The 10,155-nt window shown below is 41.6% G+C and overlaps 1 pseudogene; it reads left to right on the top strand.

Moving 5' to 3' along the window:
• The first annotated feature begins 4,482 nt into the window (after positions 1 to 4,482).
• Positions 4,483 to 4,578, top strand: LOC123238438 (annotated as a pseudogene).
• Positions 4,579 to 10,155: the final 5,577 nt, after the last annotated feature.

The raw sequence follows: 10,155 nt of genomic DNA on the forward strand, positions 1-10,155 counted from the left end.
AATCATGATGATGCCTAATGCTTATAATAGGGCTTTAAGATTTGTCAAGTACTTTATAAAATAATATAGCACTTAATCCTCACAATAATCCCAAGTATATATTATTATCACAATTTTACTAAAGGCAGGCAGAGATTAAGTGACTTAGCCAGTATCATATAGCCAGTAAGTGTCATCCTGATTCCAGGTCCAGCATTATACACTTTCCCTAAAGCCTTTCTTTCTACAGGATTGGAAGAAGGGGGATGGAATTCCCAGGGGAGGGAGGCATTATAGTGATAGAATCCAGTGTCAGCTGGTAAAGGAAGTGAGACTTTGGTAGCAGACCATGAGGTGAGAGGATAGGGATGGATAGGAAGTACAAATGTCCTTTGCATGTCAGGCAACTTGAAGCAATTCTGCTATTCTAGTTTCTCAATCTCTCTCTCTCTCTCTCTCTCTCTCTCTCTCTCTCTCTCTCTCTCTTCCCCACCTCAGTCTCTGTCTCTCTGTCTCCCCCACCTTGGCCTCTTTCTGTCTCTCTTTCTCTACCTCTTTCTCCACCTCTCTCTCTCTCTCTCAAATTCTAGTTTTCTGCCTTGGTTGAAGCATTGTTAACATAATACTGTTCACAAGAACCAATGCAAAAGACATCTATCTTTAAGATGATCTAAAATATATAATATAATGAAAATGTCTTATGTAAAATCATATATTTTGAAGATATCAATATCTCAGAGTTCTTTTGTTGTTGTTCAATTGTTTCAGCCATGTCTGACTCTTTGTGATCCCATTTGAGTTTTCTTGGGATGGAGCCTGGAATGGTTTGCCCTTTCCTTATCCAGCTTATTCACAGGTGAGAAAATGGAGGCAAACAGGGCTAAGTGACTTGCCAAGGGTCACATAGCTAGTAAATTGTCTGAGGCTGAATTTGAACTCAGATCTTCCTTACTCCAGACTCAATGCTCAATCCATTGTGCTACCTCACTGCCCAGAGATCTTAAAGACATTTAAAACCAGAAAATTCAGATTAAAATGTATTATAATATAGGGTAGCTAGGTAGCATGGTGGATAGAGTGCCAGGTCTCAGATTGGGAGGTTCTGAGTTCAATTCTGAACTCAGATATTTCCTAGCTGCATGACTTTGGGCAAGTCAGTTAAACCCAATTACCCAGCCCTTTCCAACTCTTCTGTCTTAGAATTGATATTAAGATATGATAACACATGTACAACCTAGTGGAATTGCTTGTCAATTCCAGGAGTAGGGAGGGAAGAGGGGAGGGAGACAACATGAATCATATAACTTTGGAAAACTTATGTGTAAATTTGTAATTGGAATAAAATATAGATAAAAAGAAACACACAAAAAAAGAATTGATGCTAAGATAGAACGAAAGGGTTTAAATATAGATAAATAGATAGATAGATAAATAGATAGATAGATAGATAGATAGATAGATAGATAGATAAGTAGATAGATATAGATATATATTTGTCACAATAATACAGGGAACCTTCCCCATCAACTTCTACCATTCACTTAGTTAACATTGACTAACATTGACATCATGAGTAGAGCACTACAATTCATTTTGTGAATTTCTGCTCTTGGAAAATTTACAAATGGTCCTAATGTAAATCTTTACCTTTCTTGACATAAAATAGTACTGTGGTAAATAGTGTATAGCAATCACCCTGAAGCTCAAACCTGAGGCACTAAACTCTACAGCTAGAACTACTTCTTTAAAAAAATAAATAAGGGGGAAGCTGGGTGGCTCAGTGGTTTGAGAGTCAGGCCCAGAGACGGGAGGTCTCTGGGTTCAGATCTAGTCTCAGACACTTCCTAGCTGTGTGACCCTGGGCAAGTCACTTAACCCTATTGCCTAGCCCTTACCACTCTTCTGCCTTAGAATCAATACCTAGTATTGATTCTAAGATGGAAGGTAAGAGTTTTAAAAAACAAACAAACAAAAAACAAACCCTTACCTTCTGTCTTAAAATCAAGTGTATTGGTTCCAAGGCAGAAGTGTGGTAAGGGATAGGGAGTGGGGGTTAAGTGTCTTGTCCAGCGTCACACACCTAGGAAGTGTCTGAGGTCAGATTTGAACCCAGGACCTGTCATCTCTAGACCTGGCTCTTAATCCTCTGAGCCACCCAGCTGCCCTCTATACTTTGAATTTTAATCTGCATTCTTTTTTTTTAAATTTATTTTATTTTTAGTAATCTGAAAACACTCATTTATTTAATTAATTTAGGATATTTTCCCATCGTTACATGATTCATGTTCTTTCCCTCCCCTCCTCCCACCCCCCCTCCCGTAGCCAACGAGAAATTCCACTGGGTTTTATGTGTGTCAACGTTCAAGATTTATTTCCATATTATTATTTGCATCAGGGTGATCGTTTAGAGTATACATCCCCAATCATATCCCCATCAATCCATGTGATCAAGCAGTTGTTTTTCTTCTGTGTTTCTACTCCCACAGTTCTTCCTCTGAATGTGGAAAGTGTTCTTTCTCTTAAGTCCCTCAGAATTGTCTTGGATCATTGCATTGCTGCTAGTAGAGAAGTCCATTACATTTGATTTTACCACAGTGTATCAGTCTCTATATACAATGTTCTTCTGGCTCTGCTCCTTTCACTCTGCATCAATTCCAAGAGGTCTTTCCAGTTCACATGGAATTCCTCCAGTTCATTATTCCTTTGAGCACAATAGTATTCCATCACCAACAGATACCACAATTTGTTCAGCCATTCCCCAATCGAAGGGCATCCCCTCATTTTCCAATTTTTTGCCACCACAAAGAGCACAGCTATAAATATTTTTGTATAAGTCTTTTCCCCTATGATCTCTTTGAGGTATAAACCCAGTAGTGCTACGGCTGAATCAAGGGCAGGCAGTCTTTTAAAGCCCTTTGGGCATAGTCCAAATTGCCATCCAGAATGGTTGGATCAATTTACAACTCCACCAGCAATGCATTAATGTCCCAATTTTGCCAAATCCCTCCTTACTTTCCTTTGCTGTCATGTTAGCTAATTTGCTAGGTGTGAAGTGGTACCTCAGAGTTGTTTTGATTTGCGTTTCTCTAATTATAAGAGTTAATCTGTATTCTTAACATTTTTTCCATTATTAAAAAGTCTAAACAACAGACAAAACAATAAAGCAAGCCCTGATTTAGAGTGTTTACTCATTTCTGAAGTATAAATGTTTACTCTCAAAATTTAACAATCCCCTCCCTGAAGCAGGTTTGAACTGGCTTCAGTACACCCCTCGATCTCTCTTAACATCCCAGCAACATTTTGCACCAAAGGCATCCCCTTTAGCCTTCACTATCTCTATTGTCTTCCTGTATCAGAACCCAAGTTCCTTATGGGCAGGGTCTGTCTTTGCTTTTGTGTTTGTATTTTTACTACTTAGTGCAGTGTGTAGTCCCTAGTGAGTAGTTTAATGTTTTTTCATTCATTCATCCTTACCATTTTGTTACCAATGGAGCCTGCATTTGACATTCCCCTTGACTTCTCTGCGGCCCTGGCTAGCAACTCTGCCATCCACTGTCCACTCCTACCAGTAGTTTGTTTAATTAATTGCCCGTTTTGTTCCTAGTCGCTGTGCACCCCATTGGCCTCAGGTACGCATGACTGGCTGAGAGGTGATGGGCTGCCAGCTGCTGTTTCTGTCCCTCTCATTTATTTATGTGCCTCATGGACCTTATCCTTCTCCAGACTCTGCTGGCATCACCCAGTGCCAGCCACCTGGGCATGCCATGGGGGTTGAGGCTCTGGCAGGGGCACAGATGCAAATAGGACTCAAACTGGGGCAGGAGCTCAGAGCCAGATCTTTTCTTGTTATTGACACCGAGAGAAAAGGCCTGGATTCCTCCTTTCAGATAGCACAAGGAGAACCAGGAGCTCGTGTCCATCACAGGGCAAGGTCTATAACAAAGGGATCCCTCCACAACCAAACTCAACTCCTCCATTAGCAAGAGCTATGGAGTCCATGTACTCACTCCCTTTAGCATGGGGTGGGCCAAATGTCAAGAACTTGGGGCAAAGTAAGTGGTAGAGGGGGGAGCAAAACAGAGAGATCAGATATAGGTATTCCAAGTCTGCTGTGGGATGTCACAGGAACAGTAGACTTTATATGACTTCTGGATTTTATTAGCGTCTTATAAATAAGGAAAGCCATTGTGGATCTACAGCAGGAAGATACCTTAAAAGTGATCTAGTTATACCCTACCATTTTATAGGTGAGGAAACTGAAGCTTAGAAAGGTTGAGTAATTTGGGAAGGGCTTTGGGGGGCATCACCCCCACGATCTGGAAAATATGGGGAAATTTTTTTGGCTCTCCTGTTCTTTTTGCAAATTTTAACTTTTTATTTAACTTTAAAAAAGAAACTGTATTTTTATGGTACTAAAAAAATGTAATAGTATATAATACTTTACATATATTTTCTGCATTTCTAAGTTTCAGAACTTGGATCCCAGGCGCAATTTTGGGAATTGTGCTCTCTGGCAGCACATATATTAAAACTGGAATGACATAAAGATTATCATGGTCCTTGAGCAAGGGTGACACACAAACAGATTTCTGTGTTTTTCTTGGCTTGTCATTGTGACAGGGACAGAGTATGTGGAGGGAGATAATTTGGAGATTTAAAAAAACCCAAGGGGGCAACTGGGTAGCTCAGTGGATTGAGAACCAGGCCTAGAGATGGGAGGTTCTGGGTTCAAATCTGACCTCAGACACTTCCTAGCTGTGTGACCCTGGGCAAGCCACTTAACTCCTATTGCCTAGCCCTTACCACTCTTCTGCCTTGGAACCAATACATAGTACTGATTTTAAGACAGAAGATAAGGTTTTTTTTAAGTCCTTTTAATTTAATTTAAAAAAAAATTTCTGGGACTGAGATTAGAGGTCATGGATAAGAAAAAAGCCCCCAAATGCACCAAAATATTTTTAGCAGCACTTTTTGTGAGAGCAAAGAATTAGAAACAAAGTAGATGCATATTGTGTGGGGAATGGCTAAATAAGTTCTGGTATGTGGATGTAAAGCAATGTTACTATGTAAGAAATGTGTGGGATTAACATAGAGAATCATGGAAAGATCTATATGAACAGATGCTGAGTGAAGTAAACAAAGCAAACAAGATGCTTCATACCTACAATAATGCAATGGAAAGAACAACCATTAAACAATCACAATGAATGTTGCGAAATTACCAGGAAAAAGCTTAGCCCCAAAGAAGAGATAGAAAACATTTCTTCCTACTTTTTTGTAGAGGAGGGAGGTCCATGGCTATTGGACAATGCATGTATTTTTAGCCTTTTTTTAATATATTGAATGGTTTGCTGATTTTCCCTTCTTTTCTTTTTAGTATTATTTTTTCTTTTTTACCTTTAAAATACATTCTTTGTTATTTGGGATGTTTCTTTGGGAGAAGGAAAAGGGAAAGATACTGAAAGAAATTTAGGTGAAAGAAAAAAGAAAAGATAAAAATGTACACTTATTGTTAAAAAGAATTTCTGAGCTTTTGATAGTACTCAGAAGTGAGATGAGTGACAATAAGACATCGAGAAAGAAGGGGAAGATATTCTACTGTTGATGCACTAGATCCTAATATTATCTGAAAGAGAATCTCTCCAAGTACTATAGCTTAATTGTAATGTAGACTATTAGAGTCCAACATCCTGGTTCAATCTATCAATTAATCAATCAACCAACAGTTGAGTCATCTTTTATAACTCAGGCATTGTGACTGATGCTAAAGACATAAAGATAAAAATAAAACTATTTTTGCCTTTTAAAATTAGATTCTAGCAATGTGTATATATGTGTGTATGTCATGTGTGCCTTTGCAGATATTTTGTTGTTGTTCATTCATTCAGTCATGTCTGACTCTCCATGACCACATGGACCATGGCACACTGGCCCTTCTAGCCTCCATTAACGTTAATTTCCAAAATCTGTCCAAGCTTTTGTTTGTTGCTTCAAGGACACTATCTCATCCTTTGCTGATCCCTTTTTCTTTTGTCTTCACTCTTTCCCAACATCAGTCTCTTCCAATGACGTCTATCTTCTCATTATGTGGCCAAAGTATTTCTTCAGCTTCAGTATTTGTCCTTCCAAAGAACACTATGAATTGACTGATGTGATCTCCTTGTTATCCAAGGGATTCTCAAAAGTGTTCTCCAGCATCACAATTCAAAAGCTTTGATTGTGGGGTGCTCAGCTCTCCTTAGAGTCCTGTTCTCTCAGCCACACATTGCTAGTGGGAAGAAAACCAGTGCTTTGACTACACAAACCTTTGGCAAGGCCACATCTCTGCTTTTTGGTTTGCTGTCCAGCTTTGTCATAGCTTTCCTTCCAAGGAGGAAATGTCTTTTCATTTCAATGATGCAGTCACTGTTTCTAGCAGTGATGGGGAACCTTTTAGAGATGGAATGCCAGTCCCCACCCCTACCTCCCAGACCAAGTGCCATGCCCATGCCAACCCAGAGACTGCATTCGGTGCCCCTCCTCACACTGAGTGCCAGGCCCAGAAGCACTCCCATCGAACTGCTGAGTGGGGAAGAGGGTGATGTAGTCAGGTATTTATTTTATATTTCTAGTGGGAAGGAGAACTGATTCCTTTATCTCAGTCCTATTGATGTAATTGATCATAGAAAGTAAGAGACAGTTAACAGAAATGAGGCATTAATGTATTAAACATGCAAAGACATTTTTCCACTCTGTTATCCTGTTATAACATATGAAGACATTTCCCTGATGGAAGTGGAAAAATGGCTTTCCAAAGTCTGATGAAAGCCTGGTAGCTTTTTAGAAGCAACACTTATCTGCCATGAAGCCAGTTAAAAGAGCCAAGGCAAAATCCAATTAACTTTATTTGAGTGTGGCCTTCAGTGCCTCTGTCCAGTCTTTCCACCCTTTCATTAGCCATGGATTCTTACATCAGAGACCAGTTGATTCCAAGATGGAAAGTGAAAGTTTAAAAAAAGATAGAGAGAGAAAGAGAGAGACAAACAGACAGACAGACAGACAGACAGAGAAAGAGAAATGTGTGTGGGGTGGTTAGCCCTCTCCAACTTATTCCTTCTCTTTAAGTCCAGATAGTGGCCTCATCTCATCACTCTGACTCTGCCTGTCCAAGGCTGCAGGGGAAGGCTTTTGCTATTTTTGCCCCCACCTTTGACATCTGTGCATTAGTGTCACCTGGCTCTGCTGAGGCCACACAAGCAAACGAATACAGGGACGTGACTAGCTGCTGGTGGTTGTATACCATTATGGCTCCTGGATGCCTGAGGAAACACTGGAGCCTGAAGATTTTTCCAAAGCTCAAGGCCTTTAGGAGAAGGAATGGGGCTCCTCCTGGAGCCCTGCAGTCTGGTATGTTCCTAAAAGCACCCAAACCATGCACCCCAGTGACCTCGCTTCTCAGGTCATAGATAGCAGTTTTCAAACAGAAAGTCAGACAGAACGGGGGTGAATGCCCAGGTGAACTTCACCTCTTCCCTCCAGCCCTGTTCTGGCCTCTCACTGGAGAGTTGAGTTTGCTTTGGAATAGAGGGTAAAGGCCTGGGAAGACAGGGGTCACCGGAGGCCTCCCTACCTTAGAATGTTCTCAAATCCTGGGTCAGCTCCAGAGGCTCAAGCCTGACTTGGGGTTGGCCTGAGCTCCCTAGTGCTGCTTCAGAGCAGATCATGGGATATAGATGGAGGACCAAAAAGGACTTCAGAGTGGACCGTCCCCATTCACCCCCATCTGCACCTGGTACCTGTATGTTGGGAAAGGGGTGTCCTCTGGTAGCCATTCTGCCAGAAGGGCTGAGGCTAGAGCTCTAATCAGCCACTCCAACCCCTAGGGTGAGATTCAGAAAATATGGCCTAGGCAGAAATGTTTTTCTCAAAATTTTTCTCAATATTCTTTTGATTGTATATTACATTCAATTCAAAATAGATCTCTTTCCTCCTTCCCAGAGAGTCATAACTTCTGACTTCTATATAGCACTTTAAAGTTTGTAGTGATACTTTACATGCATCATTACTGTGAGCCTCATAATCTAGTATAATTATTATTCCTCCTTTTCTTGGTGTTCAGTTGTGTTCAATTCTTCGAGATCAAGCTTCTTTTTCTTTCTTTCTTTTTTTTTTTTTAAGAAAACCCTCATTTCCTATCTTTTTTTTTTTAACCTTAACCTTTCGTCTTAGAATCAATACTATGAATTGGTTCCAAGGTAGAAGAGCAGTAAGGGCTAGGCAATGGGGTTAAGTGACTTGCCCAGGGTCACACAGCTAGGAAGTTATCTAAGGCCAGATCTGAAGCCAGAGCTTCCCAACTCCATGATGTTCTACCCCCCACACTATCTCCCTGCCCCTATATCAGTGATTCCCAAAGTGGGCACCCCCCCCCCTTGGTGGGTGCTGCAGCGATCTAGAGGCAAGGTGATGGCCACAGGTGCACTTATCTTTCCTATTAATTGCTACTAAAATTAAAAAAAATTAATTTCCAGGGGCACTAAGTAATATTTTTTCTGGAAAGGGGGTGGTAGGCCAAAAAAGTTTGGGAACCACTGCCCTATATGGAGTTTCATTGGCAAAGATACTGGAATGGCTTGCTGTTTCCTTCTCCAGCTCATTTTACAGATAAGGAACTGAGGCAAACAAAAGTCAAACGTCTTGCTCAGGGTCACACAGCTAGTAAATGTCTGAGGCTAGATTTGAACTTGATTTTCCGGATTCCAGGCCTGGGTGCTCTCTCCACTGTGCCTTGTAGCTGCCTCCAAAACTGAGGTTAAGAGACTCCCTCGTTTACAACTACTAAATATCTGGGGTAGTCAGAGGCATGGATCCGAGCTTTGGGACTGTCATTGGGATGCTTCAGGGGAAATAGAAGACTCTCCTTCAGACAAAGAAAGCTCTCAGAATAGATAAAAATAACAACAAAAATAATATTCTCTTGCATAGCCCTTTTAAGTTTATTAAGCACCGTCTTCACTATTAACCCACGAAGTAGCACAAGCATTATTATCCCCATTTTACAGATGAAGAAATTGATGCTCATTCACACTTAAAGGGTTTGGGTGCTGTCAGAGCTCCAAGGGGCTCAAGCTGGTGTTCTTCTTACCACTTTCCCCTGCTTTTCCAGGCAGATGCCCTGGACTGATGAGGGTGGGATTTGCAGGTATCTTCTCTGTTCTCTCTGGTCTCTATCAGATGTTCCCTCCGGGTCCCTCGGAGCCGTGTGTGTTCCTCAGAGGTGGTGCCTATTCCAGATTCCATTTCAGTTACTCACAGGACCCAGGCGGCTCTTCTCCTGATACAGAGACCCAGGCCCTAGGGAGACCCCAGTGAATGGCTCGGAAGTGGGGAAGGGAGGGAGGAAGCAGCCTCCTTGTGCCATGTGCCAGAGGAATTTCTGATTTTTAAAAAAGAACTTTAAGGTGGAAGGCTATGGGTATGGAACGCCGCATACATTGTCAGACATGGTGGATGTATTCGTTTTCTTGATTTGCTCCTTTTCCCCTCTTTGATACTTTTTGCTCCAAAGAGAGGTGACCTGGAAAATGAGCTAAAGGGAATGGTGAATAAAGACACAGGTGTCGTTGGCTCAGGACCAGGCACTGAGAGGTCATATTACTGGCCCATACCATACCCTCTATTCAAAACTCAAGTCGACAGTGATAGGACAATTGTTATCCATATCTTTAGTTTTTACATCACCTTTTCTTCCAGGAGGACCAATGATGTCAAGGGGTGATGTCTTGGACTCACGCTTGAATTGGGTTTAAGTGAGAGTTATACAGAGTCATCAGCCTCACTCTCTCTTCCAGCATCATCCAATGCAGCAGATGTCCTTGTCTTCTTCGACGTCGAACCAAGCTCTAAGCCAGTGGTTCCCAAACTTTTTTGGCCTACCACCCCCTTTCCAGAAAAAATTTTACTTAGCGCCCCCGTCACATACTATCACCGCCCCTTTACAGTCATTCACCGCCCCCAAATGCACCTGTGGCCATCACCGCTCTCCTGGATCACTGTAGCACCCACCAGGAGGTGGTGGCGCCCACTTTGGGAATCACTGCTCTAAGGGCTCCATGGTGACTCCTGGGTTTGGAACACACTAATCTCTCACTCCACACAGTAGGGCATGTATTCTACTGGTATAGTCTTTTCTTTCTT

This window comes from Gracilinanus agilis, chromosome 2 (assembly GCF_016433145.1).
Source record: "Gracilinanus agilis isolate LMUSP501 chromosome 2, AgileGrace, whole genome shotgun sequence".
Classification (NCBI taxonomy): domain Eukaryota; kingdom Metazoa; phylum Chordata; class Mammalia; order Didelphimorphia; family Didelphidae; genus Gracilinanus; species Gracilinanus agilis.